The sequence below is a fragment of the Tamandua tetradactyla genome, chromosome 5 (assembly GCF_023851605.1).
Source record: "Tamandua tetradactyla isolate mTamTet1 chromosome 5, mTamTet1.pri, whole genome shotgun sequence".
In the NCBI taxonomy this organism is placed as follows: Eukaryota; Metazoa; Chordata; class Mammalia; order Pilosa; family Myrmecophagidae; genus Tamandua; species Tamandua tetradactyla.
This window is the reverse complement of record NC_135331.1, coordinates 159,888,288-159,908,715: the sequence shown is the minus strand read 5'-3', so window position 1 is coordinate 159,908,715 and position 20,428 is coordinate 159,888,288. Positions and strand designations below refer to the sequence as shown.

Here is a 20,428-nt window from a genome sequence, read left to right as displayed (position 1 = left end):
ACCTCACAGTGTCTGTCTGCAGTAAGTTTACTAGTCTCTGTCTGTAGGTGAAGAATGTGAGGTTCACAAAGTGTACGGAGATAACTGTTTTCAAACCCAATGCCATGTCTAAAAAGCTCTGCTTCTGCTTTCACCCCTTTTGGACCACTCTCTTGGAATCCAGCTGTGAAGAAGCCCAGGTGGCCACGTGGAGATGTCCACATGGAGAAGAACCAAGACCCCTGGCACACAGCCCTAGATGAGCCCACAGCCAATGGCCAACTCCAACTGCTGACCATGTGAGTGGTGCCTCTTGAAGCAAAGACAAGCCATTGCAGTAGAAATCTGTCCAAATTGCATAATCATGAGCAAATAAATGATTGTTGCTATTTTAAGCTACTAATTTACCAGGTGGATTGTTACATACTGATAGAAATTCAAAACACATGTTTAACAAGCTATATATAAGACTGGTAATAATATATTGAGTCCCAAAGCCACACAGTTCATGCTTCTATTCTTTTACATATGCTCTTATCACTTTCTGAAAGACTTTCCTTCTCTAACTTACCCAAATTAATTTAAAGACAACCTTAAGCAGAGTTTCCCGAAGATGTAATTTTGACACTGTCATCTCATCCCTTTTCAAGTTGTGAGGTTGGGCTTTGTATTCTGCTTTTGTGCTCCCATCGTATATATTAGAACGAAGCTTTTTGAGGACATGTGTCATGTTTTTATTTTTTATTAATGTGTTTTTAGGCTAGGAGAGGTCCAAAATTGAAAATAATCACTTTTTCCCCAAACTCTCCCCAAAGGCTGCCAGTGATTCTTGAGACTCTTTGGATTGCATCTTTGCTTGCCATGAGTATGTCCTCCTCTTTCTCTTCCAGGTCCCACTGACCTGCCCTCACCAACTCCTATCTGTGGCAACTCCTCTTTGTCTGGATGTCCTCTGTTTATAAAGGGCTCCAGTAATCCATATGAAGGCCCAAAAGTCATTTAGTTGGGCCGCCATCTTAAGTAAACTAACACCTTCAGGAGATCCTATTTAAAATAGGTTCCCACCCACAAGAATGTGAATCAAAACTAAAAGCACATCCAAATTGAGAACCTAATTCAGTTCACCACAGGCAACTAATAAATAGTGGAAGAACTAAACTTTCTTATCTTGTTAGCTACTTGAATTGTACGTAATGATCTTTGTAGTAAAAGAAGAGCGAGGATGTCATGAAGAAGGAAATCTAAATGTATGCACATATTGACATACATTTTATCCTTATAACCTCTTTTAAAATTTCCTTTAAAGGAAAGCATTACTGGTCTTCACATTTTAGAATGAAGAAATCGAGGTTCAAAACATTTACCAAGATAACTGAGATTCAAATCCAAGCATGAGTTAATCTCAACCTCCTTACTCTTATTACTGTACTCTGTTTTATACTCCCAACCATACAGTCTTGTCTAATTTCAGAGCCATCAAATAGAACCAGGAGATGTAACTCACTATATTATAAAAAAAACAAAAAGCTGTTAGAAATGCAAATTCATGGTCCTCACTCTGGAACTACTAAATCAAATCTCTGGGGTTGAGGACCCAGCAATCTGCTTTATCAAGCCCTACAGGTGATTTTTCATTTCTAATTTGGAATCACTGCCTTTGAGAAGCACAGACTTTGAAAAGCAGGAGAGACATTTTACCAGCCGTTTAGTATGAGTTCCTCTTTTCATAGTGAAGAAACCTTGGATAAGTATGGTCAATCTTTTGAAATTCTTACCAGTAATAAATTCCTGACAAATCTAAAATCAAGGTATCCTGGTTCCCAGTTAAAGTCTTCCATTGCATCTTAGGAGATTTTTTTCCACTTGTAACATATGTCAAAATATGACTGTCAGAGTGGGCCACGGTGGCTTAGCAGGCAGACTTCTCGCCTGTCATGCCGGAGACCCGGGTTCGATTCCTGGTGTCTGCCCATGCAAAATAAATAAATAAAAATAAAAGTTTTGCTTCAGACAAAAGAGTCAAATATTTGTATACATATATAAGCCTATCTAAATACACTGAAATCACAATTGGTCTTAGACGGTCATGTGCAGAGAATTGAATGTCAGCAGCAATCCAAATCCAGCTGGAGTTAGCAACAAGTGAGATTCGTAGAAGAAATACATTAAGGATATGTTGAACCAGCATGAATTGATGAGGAATGATTATAGAATGCTAAGATATTATCATAGAATAAAGAATAGACCATAGCACCAAAATCAGAAATATGAGCATGTCTCTGCAAACATCTGCTTTAAACCAACCCAAGATTACTCTTCATATTTGCTCAGAGTAAAACAATCTGCTGGTCACACTTCATCAAACTTAGATGACAGTTCTGTAACATGAGAATTCAAAGAAACTATATGCCTGATAAATGTTCAGAGGTTCAGAAATATCCAGAAAACAAAATTTCCTAAGTATATGGGACAGATATAAATGCATATATAGATACACGGCATTTCAGTATCCCCCAAATCATAAGGGATTTTTTTTTTTTTTAACTTTGGAAAGTTTGAAAAAAGATCTCTTGGTCTCCTCTTGGAGATTTATATGGACGTTAGTGTATGAATTATCTTTAAGGAGCCTTCTGGGAAGTCATGGACACAGGTTTGATGGCTCTCTCCCAGCCCTCGCCTGCCTTCCACCTCCAGTGCCATTGCACGACCATGTTTCACTGTGTCCCCATGCTACAAACCCAGGAAGATGTTAGGTCTAATAAAATGGTCCCACCAGATCTTAAATCCAGAAAGCAGGAACACACAGCCCCAGATGCTTATCAGGGAGGGAAATCTCAGTGGCAGGTCCCCTCCCCCAGGAGTGGAGAAATACTTCACACTCAACAGCACAGGGTCAATTCCCTCTGATTCCAAGTGGGGCATGTGGTGTTGCCATCCACTGACCCTGACCCTAGCAGTGTGGCCTCCCCAGGAGACAAGCCACATGAGATCTCTTCCCCTGCTCTCTTGGACCCTTGTACTGTGTAAATAATAAAACAGTCATTTGCTGAAAGTTTCTATTGTGCCCGAGCCTGTGTCCCCATGACGTACCCTTAGCAATTCCCTCCATATGTCCTGTAGTAAATAAAACCTTTCATAATCCAGCAGTACTAATTCTTATTTGAACAAGGATTTTTGATGTTTAACAATTCTATAGTCTGCCACAAGGGATAGTTGCCCATCCTCTTACTCTCTTATTACCTCACTGTCACTGCTGTCTATTCTGCCTTTGGCAGAGAAGCAGGACTATATATCCCAAATAGCAACAATAATCTCCTGGGAAAGAAATCACAGACTGGAGAGATTTTAAATAAGAATCTTAGTTTTTGCCATCTCTTGAAAAAGATTGAGCTTAGCTGCCTCCAAGGCAGCAATTAACTCTAGACTTTCAGTGGCTACCGTTTTGCAGACCCAAGGGCACTTGTTTTGGCCACAGCTTCCACCACAGTCAATTTCATTTATCTATTTATCTACTTGCCCCTGTACGTTTTTTATTTTTGTCCTTGCCGAGAGACTTAGAGGGAAAAGAGATGTCACTTCAGATGATAAGGCATTGCCAACGATTTAGGTGGAAATTTACCATTAATTACTCTGAATTTTTTTGCTTAAATTGCTTGCTGATGATAACAACAGGTCAGAATCCAAATATCCATATTCTTCTACTCCTGCCTGCCCACTCCCATTCTTCCTGACTTTAGATAGGAAATAGCAAAGTAAAGAATCTAATTATAATTTGTAGTCTTAAATTTATGTGTAAAGTAAAAGCTTTGTCCCTTATCATCTAAGAAAATATTATAAAGTTATATCATCCCTGTCCTTTGAAAATATGTTTTTCATAAATAAATATTGCAGGTAATGTTATTCCAATTATCTCCCTGTTCATGAGGGAATCAGATTGCCATATACTTTCTTCTATTTGAACATCTATGAGGAACATGATTAAAATGATAAATATTCTGAACTTCTCATTTTAATTGCTATTTAATACAATGCTTAGATTTTATGATTTGAAGAGTAGTCTTTTGGCAGTAAAACAATTATTTTTTTTTTAAAGAAATTAAGTGTGGGAGTAATACATGTTATTTAGCTTTTTTCTCCTGTGGTTTCTAAGAGCATTCTTTCTTCTTCCTTCTGGGCATGAAAAGAAGTAAGCCAGTCTAACTTTCTCCTTCTGCTCATTATTTTTCTTCTGGCTGTGACTCTTCCTGAAGGGAATAGAACATGTCAGAAAGCTTAGAAAGCAGCTTATCTGTTATCTGGACCCAGTTTTCCAATCTCTACCTGCTAAACAAGGAGCCATGCAAAAGCTGGAGCTATCGCCCTCCCAGTACTGTTAGGGTCCTTTTGGACAAAGCTAGAGATAGTATCAGGGGACATTTTAAAAAAACTTTTTAATATTGAGATCATTTTGAACTTGAAGAAAAACTGTAAAAACAGTATAAAGTTTCTACATACATATCAATCAATTTCTCTTTAACTACTTACATAACATAGATGATTTATCAAAACTAAGAAAACAATACCGATACAATGGTATTAATTAAAGGATAGACTTTATTTAAATGTCACCAATTTTTCTACTATTGTCCTTTGTCTGTTCAAGGATACAATTCAGGATTCCACATTGCATTTTGTCATCCTATCTCCTTAGTGTTTTTAATCTATGAGATTACCACAATCTCTCCTTTTCTTTCATTACCTTGACACTTTTGAAAAACTACTACTCCATTTGGGTTTCACTAGGTTTTTCTATTATTATTATTAGATTGAAGTGATTCCTTATCAGGAGATCTATCTCAGAGGTCATATGACTTTTTCAATGCATCATTTATAGGGTATACCATGTTCATATTTCTTATTACTGGTTATATTAATGTAAGCCATTTTTTTTTTCTGTGAAATGCAGCTAGTAAATACTTTGGACTTGTAGGCTGAGTGGTTTCAGTCATAAGTATTCAACTTTGCCATTATCACACAAAAACAACCACAGACAGCACGTAAAGGAATGAGTGTGGCTGTGCTCCTATACAACTTTAAGTATGGACACTGGAGTTTGAATTTTATATAATATTCACATGTTATGAAATATTATCCTGTTTATTTCAACTATTTAAAATGTAGCTCACAGACTGTACAAAAAAAAAGGTAGTGGGTTGGATTTGGCCTTCAGGCTATACTTTGGTGATCCCTGATCTAAATAATAAATGTATCCACTTTCAAAACATCTGATGCACAAGTGTGGAAGAAAACCAGAATGAAAACAGCAAACAAATTTTCTCAGGAAAAGCGAGGCTTCAAACATTGACCAGAGGCCCCCAAAATGTGATATTTCTCAGTCTCCAAACAGGAGTAGTGAATCTCACAGGTGTTCATTTGTTAACCTGCCCTCCTTAGCAGATTGCTTCTACTGGCAGGCTTTGCCTTACATAGAGCCTGTCAGGACCATCTTGTAAGAGTGGAATTGGAGTTTCGGTTTTGTTTTTATTTTATTTTCCGTTGTCATCTATTCATTTCTCCAACAAATATATAGCAAATATATATCTCTATCTAGCTGCTCTTATGTGCCAGGAGCTTTTTTAGAAACTTGGGCAGTAAGATAGAGCAAAACAGACAAAAAAAATCTCTGTCTTCATGAAATATTGTTGGGAGTTGAATATGTACACACAAAAGGCATGTTCAGGTCCCTACAGCTGATTTTGTGGATGTGAGTCCATTTGTAAACAAGATGTTTACAGATGTTATTAGCTAAGTTGCACCCAAATTGAATGAGAATGGGCCTTATTCCAATATTTCAGTATAATAATAATAATACTTAATAGCAAAAGAAATTGGATGCCGAAAGAGGAGCCATGGGGTGGAGCACACAAAAGCTGGAAGGCAATGGAACCTGAAAGAGAAAGGAGGAATCACTGCCATGTGCATTAATGTGATGGAAAGCCAAAGACCAAGGATTGAGGATACCTAACCTCAAAATGCCACTATCTTCATGATGAAAGCATTACCTTCACTAACAGTTTGATTTTGGACTTTATCTAGGGTCAAACCTGTGAATCAAGAATTCTCATTTTTTAAGTCAATTCATTGTATGGTGTATGTTCTAGCAATTGGGAAACTAAGACATTTACATTTTCATGTGTCTTATGGGGGGAAGGGTAGAGATATATATTAAAAAAATACAAAGACAAATTACTTGATATCTGTGAAGTTGTTAAATGCTATGGAAAAAAAAAAAAGACATAGAACAAGTCAAGAGAAACCAGGAAGAGTGGATGAAGAAGTCTTCCATTTTAAATCAAGCAAGCAAAATAGATCTCACTGAGAAAGTGACGTGAAAAAAAAGATTTAAAGGAAGTAAGGAAATTAAGAAAGGGAAACTATGGGGGTGCTGAGAGTTACCAACAGAGATAAAAGTCAGAGATAAGTTCCAAAGCCAGTGTGTCTGAGCAGAATGACACAGGGCAAGAGTAGCAGGAACTTAAATAAGAGGGATAAAGTAGACTTGTATTGCCTTCACAGTTCACGTACTTTAAGTACAGGTGAGTGGGCTATGGAACCAAGTTAAACAAGTACAGCATCTTACATAGTTTGGAAATTTATGGTAATAAGACATCCTTAAAATGTTGTTCATTAACAATTTCTTTTGAAGGAGTTCTGCTTCTTGGTAAACAAAATCCAGGAATCTTATGGCAACTTGCTGTTTAATTTAGAATCCATTCATTTGGATCTGCCTCTTTCTAACAGGCAGAGAGAACTCAGCCTTTCTATCTTTAGATATATCCACCTTTGCTTTCTGGGATGTAGTCACAGCGATGGTTCTGGGCTACAGGGTCTAGAACCTCCCTTCCTCTCATATTCTGGAAAGTTTTTTCTGGGAACTGTAAAATCATACTTTCTCATGTATACTTATCTGAAGGCAGGCAAAAAATGATTTCCTTTTGAAAACTCAGCTTATATTGTGTGTTCTTAATTATTTTCTGGCAGGCATTATCAAGAGGACAAAGAGTCATCGAAGGCAATCTCCCTACCAAAATACAAGTTCCTTGTGATAAGAGAGAATTTTGTCTGTTTATTTCCCTCATGTCTCCCAGACACTTAAGACAGAGTTTGTACATATTAGACACTTGATATGTATGGGTTGGTTTCCTGATATCTTCTACCAGTTGCCTTAAATTTCCAGTTCCTGTGAGCACTTAGTGTATGCCTTAGGGACAATAGACAACAGAAAAACAGGGATTCTGTTAATGAATAACCACTTCCTACCCAGTGTAAAGGAAACCTTACTTGGATCCATTGTAATTATACTCAGCCAGCTATGTATTATGTGATATGTTACAGTCAAGATCTTCTAATCTCATGTACTTAGGGTTGCATTAAAAATAACCAAACAACATAAATTAGCTTAAGAAATAGTGAGTTTGTAATAATGATTCTAGGCTGTCTACTGGAATTCAAGGGCAGGATCTGAGTTACACATCAAGAAAAAACTGAATCGTGGACTTGAACAATGTCAAGACTCTCGCTATAGCTTGTTCTCTATTTTCTCTTCCATCTTTTCTTTCTCATTCTGTGAACCCTCTCCTCCATTTCTTGGCCCACATATGTTTACATGTCAATAACAATTCCAGAATCCTTAATCTCACAGACTCAGCCATTTCACCAATTCTCTAGGCTCACTGGGTCATCGTATTTAAAAATTTAAAGTACAATTTTTAAAAAATTAAAAGTAAAACTTTCATGAAAATCTAGGATAAAAATGTGTCAAAATATATTTAGTTTCTTAGTGAGAAAACCAACAGCATGACAAAATTGATTTTAAAACTTTAGAAGAGCCAATGTGTTTCTATTCGCAGAAAGAATGCTTGAAAAAAAATTGCTAAATCACATACAAAACTGGTTGATACCCTTTCGCACAATCAAAAAAATCTTTAAATGAAGATAGCATGTTTGCATTTCTGTGTGTATCTCGAAATTCATTTGAATGAAGCATTGATATCACTATCAGTTTTATACAAATTAACATCAATCTCACAGTCTAATAAATGGGAAATATATTTTAAATTTTGTTTTAGTTTGCTAGCTGCTGGAATGCAATATACCAGAAACGGAATGGCTTTTAAAAGGGAGAATTTAATGAGTTGCAAGTTTACAGTTCTAAGGCCAAGAAAATGTCCCAATTAAAACACGTCTAAAGAAATGTCCAATCAAAGGCATCTAGGGAAAGATACCTTGGTTCAAGAAGGCCAATGAAGTTCAGGGTTTCTCTTTCAAGTGAGAAGGCACATGGCGAACACAGTCAGGGCTTCTCTCTCAGCTGGAAGGGCACATGGCGAACACGGCGTCATCTGCTAGCTTTCTCTCCTGGCTTCTTATTTCATGAAGCTCCCAGGGAGGCATCTTCCTTCTTCATCTCCAAAGGTCACTGGCTGGTGGGCTCTCTGTTTGTAGTGTTGCTCTCTCTGAATCTCTCATTCTCCAAAATGTTTCCTCTTTTATAGGACTTCAGAAACTAATCAAGACCCACTCAAATGGGTGGAGACATGTCATCCCCTAATCCAGTTTAACAACCATTCTTAACTAAATCACATCAACCAGGGAGATGATCTCATCACAGTTTCAAATATACAGTATTGAATAGAGATTATTCTACCTTTAAGAAATAGGATTTATATTAAAACATGGCTTTTCTTAGGGGGCATACTTCCTTTCAAACCAGCACAAATTTTAAAAATGAAAAGTATGTATCTCTTGAAAATTAGAAGATCCTTGGCTAATCCTATGATATATTAAAAATATGCAGTCATCCTTTGCCTATTTCCAATTTAAAAGGACTTGTAAACAATATCATGAAGATTGTTCACTTACATTGTGAATATGAAAGGAGAACATGCATAGAAAATGCTTAATACAGTGTTTGACCCAGAATAAACACACAATGAAGAGAGATTATTATTAATACCATTTTGTTGTCATTATTTTGCAAAAATACAAGCCCCAAATCTCTCCTACTCCAGAGGGATTTGAGTAATCTCAGAAAATATTAGATGACAGAGTAGATATTACTGATGTTTACCAGTATATGGAGATGTGTTTCAATTCTGATTACACAGGGACTAATTTTCCCATTCACTGAATTTAGGTATGGCCAACCGATACATCTACTTCTGGAAATTGGATGTATCAATTCTAGGGCTAAACATTTATTTGACAGTTGTGAACTCTCCAGCACTGACTGTCTTTCCCTGCCATCACCGTCTATGCTGCAACATGTTGAGATGGAAATGACATCAGTTTTGATGGGCATAATCTCAGGTAGCATGAGAGAGAAAAAAAAAAAAGACATCTTTTTTGGTGGTAAAATTCTGGTTTGGTTCATTATTGAAGCATAGTCAAGCTATTCTGATTTAACAATGCCTTATGACACTGTGTCCCATTGAACACTAGTGTTTATTCTATAACTAAATAGTCCTATGGTTCAGTAAGTACGGTAAGCCCCAATAAGAGCTCAACGAAATTCAAAATTTATATTGTCAAACCCCTGGTTATTTCTTTCTTTCTTTTTCTTTTTTTATTTCTTTTTTTTATTTTGTTTTATTTTATTTTATTCTATTTTACTTTATTTTTTGGCATGGGCAGGCTCCGGGAATCAAATCTGGGTCTCTGCATGGCAGGCAAGAATTCTGCCACTGCACCACCATTGTACTGTCCTTCTTCTTTTTATAATTCCCAAATTTATGTAATACAGAAACATGGTTAGCTTTGTTTAATACAATAATTTTTAAATTATATGGGAAAAATCCTATTGTAATGTATTTATTGGCATTTTACAGAAAAGCAATTTATGGATCACAGGTTTAGAAATTTTACCTCAGGTGGAACAAGGTATTCTTGTTTAAAATAAATACTTAAAAAACTGTGTGCATAGAAATGATATACAATTAAAATATTCAATCAAAAATTTATTATTAATGCATATTAAAAAGCTATATAAATATAATCCTCTTTTACTTTAAAAGCAAAAAAAGTTACAGTGATAACAAAAAATATCACTGGGTTGTTTATGAAATTTTAACATTGCACTTAAATAGTCAGTGTTGTCATGTCCAAATTCCTCTCCAGGAAGAATTACAAATTATGACTGCTGTTATTGTTTCTATGAAATTTAATTGTTTCTTGGTTTTGAAGCAAACTTTACAAAGAGGTAACAAGAGTGAACTTTTATGGGATTCAAGATTGAAGAAAGAAATGAGGAAACAAAATATAGCATAGCTCCCATATGTTATTATAGTGACAAACACCTGGTTGTTTCCTTCCTCCTTTCCCATTTTTCCCTTTCTTCTTTTTATAATTCCAAATAAATACAAAAGAAGCTTATTGCTATGATTAAATATGATATCATAATGACCAACTAGACTTCTGCCTATTATTGTGCAAAAATGGGTAAGCTCTACTGCAATGATTAGAAAAGGCTCTCCTACTTTGATGCGAAAAATGCTTGTGAATTTGTCAAATATCAGTGAGTAAGAGTTACCATACAAAATCACATTATTTCCTTAGACATAAGAGCTGTGAATAACAATTTGTGTTTTAAAAGATTCTCCATGAAGGATAAGTAATGACTCTAAAATATTACACATATTCTATTAGATTCTGTATCGTGGTATACAAAGAAATCGAAGATAATTTGTTTTACAATGTTGCCAAATATTAGGAATGATTCTGAAATTCTGAGAGATATTTTTTGTGTGTGCATCTAATATGTCTTTAAGCACCCTTACAAATGTCACTATAAATAAGATAAGTTTTAGATTTTCAAGTGTTTTCAGAGTAAGCATGCATTTCTATGAGAGGCTGTTATAAGTGAGAGTGGAGCAATTTATAATCAATATAAAGAGAATATTATTTGAGGTTATGAGATGTGACTTGGGGCTATTTAATATATATTAAATTTCTTTTAAGTAGTGGAGTCTTGTCTTTTTCCCTTAAGTCCTCGCCTTCTTTCCTCCCTCCCTCCTTTCTTTCTTTCTTTCCTTTTTTCTTTCTCTTTTCTTCCTTCCTTCCTTCCTTCCTCCCTCCCTTCCTTCCTTCCTTCCTTCCTTCCTTTCTTTCATGTATTTATTTAAGCTATTTGTCTCCATAGAATTAAAACAAAATGTAAATCATTTAAAATGAGGATAAACGTAGCTTATTCTCATAGCGTGTTCATGGTCTTGGACAGTTTAAAATTAATTTATATGGTTTATGTTATTTTGAATCATTGCTATTCTGTAGATGCAGCCCAAATTTCCTGAGAGCTTTAATTAAAATATAGGCATGATCCATTTCTTTGAGGAGCTCATAATTAGCCTTTGTAAAGCTGTGAGGAAAGAAATAACAGTGCAAAGCAGTGGAGGAAGAAAAGTGCAGAGGGATGGATGCAGAAAGTCAGATAGTACAACTGCCAAAGGACCCAGATTTACTATAAGCCTGAATCTATATACTGGACACTCAGAGTAAACCCAAATCCCACTTTAATGCGACCATTTTATAATCAGTTTCTGCCTTTCCCCATTTGAACAGCTAACCGGTAGTAACGGTATGTTAATAATCTCCTCTCAGAGAAAACTTTGAAATAGAGTCCTAAAAAATTTACCTCATTCACATATCATTACATTTATTTGGCAGAATTTTATCACTTTCTATGCTTTTAACTATGACTGTATTTTTAAGATAGTTAGTCCTTTAGTGTCCTGTGGAAAGGATAATCACATCCAAGCATAACAAAAAGTTACTAAAGGAAGAGAATAAGATAAGGGAAACTAATCCATGTAATCTTTGATTTTAGAGCTAGATGAGAAGTTAGAGATTGATAAATCACCGCCCATCATCTTGAAGATGAGAAAAGTAAAACCCAGCGAGGTTAAATTCATGTGCAGAGTCAGGAAGGGTGCAGATTCTCTAATGAAAGTGGAAGATAAAGACAGGAGTCAGAGCACCCCAAACAGTCTTTCAGATGAAGAAGATAAACACACAGACACTCACACACAGTGAAGCCCCTCTCAGTTGTTCTTTGTTCTCCTTGAGCTTTAATGCTTACAAAAAGCAAATGCCATTGATGCAGCAAATATGTTTTAAGCAGGAACAATGAGCTAGATACTCTAAGTGTTAGCAAGTGCAGTGCCTGCTGAAGTATTTCTCTTCTGAAACAGACAAAACCAGTGTGATCATGCATTGAAATAAAGCTATGTTAAATCAAAGTTGACCTAAGTTATGAGAATATGACACCTGTTTCTCACTAGTCTCATTTTGAAGGCAGAAAATATTTCCTGAAATATTTTCAGGACTCTTCAGCTGTGGACATACTACCTAAATAGCATGCCATGCTAAAATTCCCTATAGGAAAGGACAGATTAATTTATGATTGTCACAGAATGTGAATCAGAAACGGAGAGAAACGTATTAGTCTCTTGAATGTTGAGGCAGTCAGTTCAAGAAGAAGGCAGAGAGAATATAAATGCCATCCTACCTGGCACTAGTGATTAATAGAATTCATGCTGAGGAGGCTGTGGATAGAGAGAGAACAATGTTCTACATCAGAAATATTTTCACATTATAGGTTGACAGGTCTATCTGGTTTAATTAGAAGGACATCAGAATCTGGAAGCAATTCCAAGAAAAGTATTAGACTGCAGAAAAAATACATGAAGAAATCAGAGTTTCTAGATAAACTTTGACTCAGGGCCAGTTTCCAAATCCATTCTGGGATTTAGCATGGATCTGGGAACCAGTACTCAGGCAGAAAACAATGCCTGGGACATGGTGGGCACGTCATAAATTTGTTGAATTAATGAAAGTTGCCGTCATTCACCATTGAAACAGCGAGCAACACATCTCATTCAATTTTTCATTTGGTTCATGTTGCTTTGGTACCTACAATATTCAAGGTATTCTGATAGATTCTACTGTTAATACAAAGTAAAATGGACACAGTCCCATCCCCAAAAAGAGTTGAGTTTAGCCAGAGAACTACATGATGTGTGTAATTATCTTAGTATAAGAAGACACTATAAACACAATGGATTAATATGCATAAAATGAAGGGAGGGAGAAGTTACTTGCGGTCAGATAAAAGAAGGAAAGCTAAAATTTAACTTTGAGTAAGAGAGCAATTGCGACAGAAGGAGCAGGTATACGCTGGCCATCTGTGAAGCAGTATGTAGTTATGGTTGTGGCAAAATATAAGGTACAGAAATAGCGACTAGAGTAACAAGAAAAATGTTTGGGAAGTGACAAGAGAGCCAAATCTTGGAGGACCTTGGATGTTATTCTAAATTTTACTTTACTGTTGTGGTATGAAAGATCTGAAGGGTCAGAATCCAAACGGCTTTAAAACACTCAATCCAGCAGCAGTCTCTGGGATAAATCAAAAAGGAAGAAACCAGAGGCACATAAGCCAATTTGATAACACTGGTGCACATTAATATTTGTTTTTCATTTTTTTCCCATGTGTTTCAATATAGAAAGATGTAATTTCATATAAAATAAGACCCTGGTTCATATAAATTGGATACTTTATAGTGAACTGTCAAAAGGTAAATATTTAGTATTTTAAGGATCTCTGAAGAAGTAATAAAAATCGATGCAGCATTACTTTTCCTACTTTACATTTATAGCAAAACTCATAACTACTATTGATTAATGCTTTGAAAGTTTTTTAAGGAACATAATAATAGAGCTTTTAATAGGGAAAAAACCACACACACACACAAACCAAAGGTCAGTTTCTCAGCAAGAGAGGTCTCCATCTAATGATGGTAGAAATTCACAGTTGACTGCCTTTTCTAAAGTGCATCTTTAGCTTCTGTTTCTTGCTTGAGTTGGGGGCCAATAACAATGGCAAGTAGAAGTGGTAAAGGTCAAATTGCTGTGTAGGTTATGTACTAAATCATTATAGAGAATAAATGATAGAAAAGGCAAGGGCGATATTCGCAAGGAGAGAAAATTTTAAATCAAAACCATTTGAAGCTTTCCTACTGAAAAACAAAATCAGATCACTCTTCTCATAATAGTATAATAAATTCTTGATTATCTACAGAAATTTGGGAAGTAGTGGCACATTAATCTCAAATTCATTTGTATGTTATGACTGACTCAAGGACGCTTGATAATATTCCTGTTTGTTGAGATTTTCCAAGGGCTGGAGCCTCAGCCTAATACCAGTCCTTAGGGCTCATAGAGTTCCCTTGAGAAAACCTTGAAAAGAAGTAAATAAAACAGAAAAATGAGTATTCTATTTTACGTCATCAACTAAGGAGAGCAGGGTGGGCATGGAAATAACAACTAAAATACAATTTTCACGGGGCTATCCTAAGCTATACTATTTAGGCAAAGTTGAGGATTAAGTTCTCTCATGGAAGTAGATGCTGTTATAAAAACTTACAGAAAATAGAATAATATAAAATCTACTTCAACCTACTGTGTGATGAAGGATTTTAAAAGTATATCAACTCCAAAACTAATCTAAGAGACCCACAAACTCTACCTTTATAGTTGTTCAAATGAATTCAATTTGAAGGAAATAACCCAAAAGAGTTTCTTTCTCTCTCTCCTTTTCTCCCTCTCTACCTCTCTTCCCCCCTCTTTCCCTCTCTCCTTCTCTCATATGAATGTGTGTATGTGATGCATACATTAGTTGGCAGTTATATTCTATGATTTCATTAAAATAATTTGCAAACAGTTTAAGGAACTTCACCTATGCCCTAAAACCCTCTCCAGTTAAAGAGTGAGGTGAGGTTAGAAAAACAGTTTTGCTAGGCATTCTACAAGGGCCTATTAATTAAGTGGTATTGTCTGAGACTGAAGAGAATCAGACAAACCTGAAGCCTCGGGGAAGCATAAGGGAGTGGAAAATGTGGACATTTAACCTTAAATTAAAATGCTTCCTGCACCCCTGGTGTTGTAACCACTGACTTACACATGTAGACAGGTAGAGTGGCAGAATGCCAAAGTCATCAGAGCTGCTGGAAGATGCCTAAAGGGTAGAAATCTCACCGTGAAAATGGCAAAGGCAACTTCTCATCAGTCTGGCAGGACCCGCTCCCCTGCCCCCAACATCTGCTGCAGTGAAATCCCGTCATGGAACCTGAAGACCAGGGAGCTTACCCCTCCACCTGGAGGCACCGCCGCGTCCCCGATCTGCCTGGAGACTTGGGTGCTATACCTAGCACCTTTCTCGAGAACAGTTTGCTTGACTTTAAAAAATCATTTTCTTAATTATTGCCATACCTAATTACATATGTACCTTAATGTGAATTACAAATATGGGGATATATCTAGTCACAATATAAAGTTTATTTTTCAAATACATAAATTTAGAGATAATATAAAGAAAAATATCAAGTGAATAAATGTTCAGGTGGTATGGTTATATGATAAAATGCAGTTGTTGTACATGTAGGTCTGAAATTTGGGGAAGTGATAGAGCAATTTTCCAGCTGTGATAGCTCTTCTGGTTCATCCCAGCACCCAAATAACTCCTCTGTGATGATTTGAAGCTGTATTTACCCAGGGGAAAAAAAAAACATGCCCTTAAATTTAACTCATTCCTGTGAATGTAAACTCATTTTCAATGATGATGCAACTTCAATTATGATATGACCCTCCTCATTCAGAATGGGTCTTAGTCCTATTACTGTAGACCTTTAAAAACTTAGTGAAAACAGAGAGAAAAAGAATGCCACAGAAGCAAGAAGCTGAAGACAATGAAACCTGAAAGAGAAGGAAGAGGCCAGCAGACACCACCATGTGTCTTGCCATGTGGAGGGCAGCCAAGGATTTCCAGCAGCTGGTCTTTGAAAAAACAGCATCACCTTGATGATGTCTTGATTTGGACATTCTCACGGCCTTGAAATGAAGATGACGAATTAGCATTTTTTAAGCCAACCCTTTTCATGGTATCTGATTTAAGCAATCTAGGAAACTAAAACAGTTTTTAGGAGAGTGGGGTGTGGAATTGCAAATACCAAAAATGTGAAAGTGGCTTTGGAATTGGATAATAGGTGGAGGCCGGAAGAACTTTAATAGAAAAGGCCTAGATTGATTTGAAGAGACTGTTGGCATAAATATGGATGATAAGGGATTTCTGGTGAGGCCTTAGACAGAAATGATGAATACAGCATTGGAAACTGGAAGAAAGACAACCCTTGTCATAAAGTGGCAGAGAACTTGGCAAAATTGAGTTCTGATGTCAGATGGAAGGCAGAATTGGAAGTGATGAACTTCGATATTTAGTAAGGAAATTTCCAAGCAAAATGTGAAAAGTGAGTCAGGTTTCTCTATGTATTATAGTAAAATGCAAGAGGAAAAGAATAAGTTGCTAACTGAACTCCTGGACACAAACAGACCAGAAATTGATGGTTAGGAAAATTATAAGCATCCAGAAAGCGAATCTCCAGAGAACAGGGCTCCATGTGAGGATTTCGCTGAACATGGATCCAATCAACCATTTCAGTGCTATCAGGATTAGAAAAGCAATAATCCAGAAGGAATCTGTGGAAAGTTCTTTTGTCTTATGGTTTGGACTACATGCAAAAATGGCAACTTTTTTGTGAGAGCTGTATGAAGGGAACCACTACCAGCCTGACCCAAAAGGGACAGATTGAAGGAAAAATCATTTCAAGGGCAGAACCATGGAAGCTGAGGTCTGGAGCTAACCCATTTTCTCAAACAAAAGAGTGAGCCTACTCGTGTGTATGGAAAGGGTAAGTATGCCCCTGTACTTGCAGAGGGCAGGTCTATTTCCCTGTTGTTCAAGACAAGGGCTGTTACTCCAGTCTTCAGAGAGGTTGGAACATATTCCTAGGGAATTTGGAGAGTCTGGCCATCTATCCAGAGTTCTCAGAGATTAGAGACTTTACCCCAGTTCTCAAGGAGCAATGGCTACTGCACAAGTGCTTGAAAAGGGTGGGGCTAATACTCATTAGGCCCAGAGAACAAAACACCATTACATTGATGACTCTCAGATCATGAAATCTAATGGAGTATGCCCATCAGTGTTTCACAGTTGTTTGGGACTTGTGACCCCTGTTTTCCTTCTAATGTCTCCCTAAAGGAATGCGAATGTTTATCCTATAACTATCCTTCCATCATGTATTGGTAGTAGATAACTAGTTCTCTAAATTTCAGTTCTACAGATGGAGGGGAATTGTGCCCCAAGACAAACCTTACCTATAACCTATTTAATGAGGCATTGTACTTAGTATTGCTACTGAAATGTTTTAAAGCCTTTGAGATATTGTGATGGAATTAATATGTCTGAATATGGAAAGAACACATCTTTTTGGTATCCAGAGGGTGGAGTGTGGTGGTTTGAAGCTGTATGTACCCAAGGAAAGCATGTTCTTAAATTTAATCTATATCTGTGAATGTAAACAATTATAAACCTTTTGATGGGGTTGCTTCAGCTAAGGTACGACCCACCTTATTCAGGATGGGTCTTTGCCCTCTTACTGGAGTCCTTTATAAATGGAATGAATACAGAGGGAGAAATAAGATGGCAAGAAAGCAAGAAGCTGAAAGCAATGAAACCTGGGAGGGAAGAGAGAGACCAATAGATGATGCCATGTGCAAAGGAGCCAAAGATCACTGACAGCTGGACTTCAGGAAGGAAGTGTTACCTTGAAGATGCCTTATTTGGACATTCTTATGGCCTCAAACTGTAAGTTGGAAGAAGGAAGAAGAAGCAAGAGGACAGGGAGGAGGAGGAATGTGCTGGTCCTGGCATAGGAGTAGAGCATGAGAAGGACGGGGACAGGGAGGAGAAGGCTCCTGGGTGGCATGGTGCTCCTGCTCCTCCATTGCCCAGTCCCCAATTAGCCAGAGTTGAAGGTTGGCAGTTCTCCAAGACTGTAAGCCAAAGAATTTTCTCCCATTCTTTGTAGGTTCTCTTTTCACTTTCTTGATGGCTCATACCTTATTGAAGTTGAATTAAATTCCAAGGCAATGACAATATTCAGTTCGTAACAGATAAAGATTTAAAATTCATCTTGCCAAAAGTTCTCGGAAGAAACTGAGGCCCAGAGAGATACAGTGGTGTTCTAAGGTGCCTCTGGTGCATGGTAACTATACCTGACCTAAAGGATAAGGAAACCAGTGTGGGTAAGAACAATCAAAGCTACATCTGTGGCACAGGACACTGCTGTACAGTCTCAGTGACGTGACTACTACTATCAATGTTGGTGGTTCTGCGTGGTGTGGACCATCATCACCATCATCCTGCGCTGCTGCCCTGTGTGCCACCACTGTCCAGCATGGCACTGCCTTCAGCCCAGCAGCAGTAACATGGAATCAACCCAATCATCTACCAAGTAACTCAACTACTTAGTGCTGCCTTTCATTGCATGTTTTTGCCCAACTATTTACTACCTTCTTTTGAGGAAGTGGTGAACTGACCTCCAACTCCTCCCTCAACCATACAGTGCTTCTAGCTGCAGCAGCAGCTGTCTACACACTGCAGGTGGCAGCATCGAAGGCCAATCCCACCAAAGGCCCCCAAGGGCACACAGCAGTCTCTTATCTGCAGAAGAAGCACCAGACCCAGAGCGTCATCGGTGACCCTGAGACCTCTGATGTACCAGCTGCCTGAGCAGCCACTGAAGCCCCTGAAATGAAGCTCAGTGACTCTCTGGTTGGCTTGGAAGAGCTGGACCCAGGATCCTTTAGTCAAGGATTCAGAATTTAAGGATTATAGCTCTGAGCATGGCAGTGCCCTACGTGACATCAGAGACAAAACACCTGGAAGACATTGCTTCTTCATGGGTATACTGGTTTGAAATGATGTATGTACCCTAGAAAAGCCATGTTTTAATCCTAATCCCATTTTATAAAGGCAGCCATTTATTCTAATCCCTATTCAATATTATATGCTTGAAACTGTAATTAGATCATCTCCCTGGAGATGTGATTTAATCAAGAGTTGTTGTTAAGCTGGATTAGGCAGAGGTGTGTCTCCACCCATTTGGGTGGGTCTTGATTAGTTTACTGGAATCATATAAAAGAAGAAAATGATGGGAGAATGCCCCCTGGGGAGCTACATGAAACAAGGGGCCTAGCTACCAGATGCTTCCATGTTTGCCATGTGCCCTTCCAGCTGAGAGTGAAATGCTGAATGGCATCAGCCCTCCGGAATCAAGGTATTTTTTCCTGGATCACTTAGATTGGACATTTTTATAGACTTGTTTTAATTGGGATATTTTCTCAGCCTTAGAACTGTGAACTAGCAACTTATTAAATTCCCTTTTTAAAAGGGAATTTTCCATTTTCTGGTATATTGCAATCCAGCAGCTAGCAAACTAGAACAATGGGTGACTCAGGCATTGAGGAGTGTGTGTGCAATCAGGGTCACCATGGTGACAACCTCAGAGAGTTTGACACACTCATTGACAATGAGCTCTGGATGGGCTCCTGGACTTCAGCAATAGCTACCATCCTTGTACAGTGACATGGCAACAAGGAGCAGCCTGAGAACCTGGGCACCCCACCTGCCAGGCCACCCATGTGCTTACTGCTCAATGTCTTCAATGAGCAAGACTCCCCAGAGTCCCAGAGCAGCAGCTCCCCATGTAGAGCAGGCCCTACCTGCACTGGAGAACTTGGTGAAGGAACCAGCATTGGGGGGAAATAGGAGAAAAGCATTAAATGACTTTCAGAGAAAGTAGTACAACTACTTCATTCTTTTGTTTCCCCCTCTCCTGCATTTTCCTACATCTCCAGGTACATTTTGGGGCACAGATGCTTCTCCCCCATTAAAAGTGCACTGTTATGGAGGGCTGAGAAGTTGGTTCAGTGATTCATTTCTCAAGTCCTACCCCCATCTCACTAATATCTTATCTCAGTTACCTGCTTGAGTCAGAGAGGTGTGTGTTTTAAGCCCCAAGGAAGGGGCTAGGATTGTGTCCTCAATGCTTCTTGGTGACAAAGTTTATTTTTTCCTTTTGATTAATTTGAAGAGAACCTTGATATATCTCATTCTGGTCAAAGCAAGAAGTCTCAGCCCTGGGTGAAAAAGGAAGCCACAGAGTTCCAAGGATTAGCACCCTTGCCAGTGTCTGTAGAGCCGGAACAGATTAATCCTCTGGGAGGTTGAGACCTGATGGGCAATTGTGTGGTAGGTTTGCAGAAGGCTTATACCTCTCAAATTCCAGCACTGTGCATCCTTTAGGGGCTTCTCGCCAGCAGACTCTGACTAGCTGCAGACTTGTTCAGGTGTGGTGGTGTTCTAGTCTACTTGCTGCTGGAATGCAATATGCCAGAAACAGAACAGCTTTTAAAGAGGGGAATTTAATAGTTGCTAGTTTACAGTTCTAAGGCCAAGAAAATGTCCCAATTACAACAAATCATTAGAAGTGCCCAATCAAATGCATCCAGGGAAAGATAC

The 20,428-nt window shown here is 37.8% G+C and overlaps 1 pseudogene; it reads left to right on the top strand.

The window, feature by feature from the left end:
- Window positions 1-17,787: 17,787 nt before the first annotated feature.
- On the top strand, window positions 17,788-19,675 carry LOC143683362 (WW domain binding protein 1-like; annotated as a pseudogene).
- The last annotated feature ends 753 nt before the right edge of the window (window positions 19,676-20,428 follow it).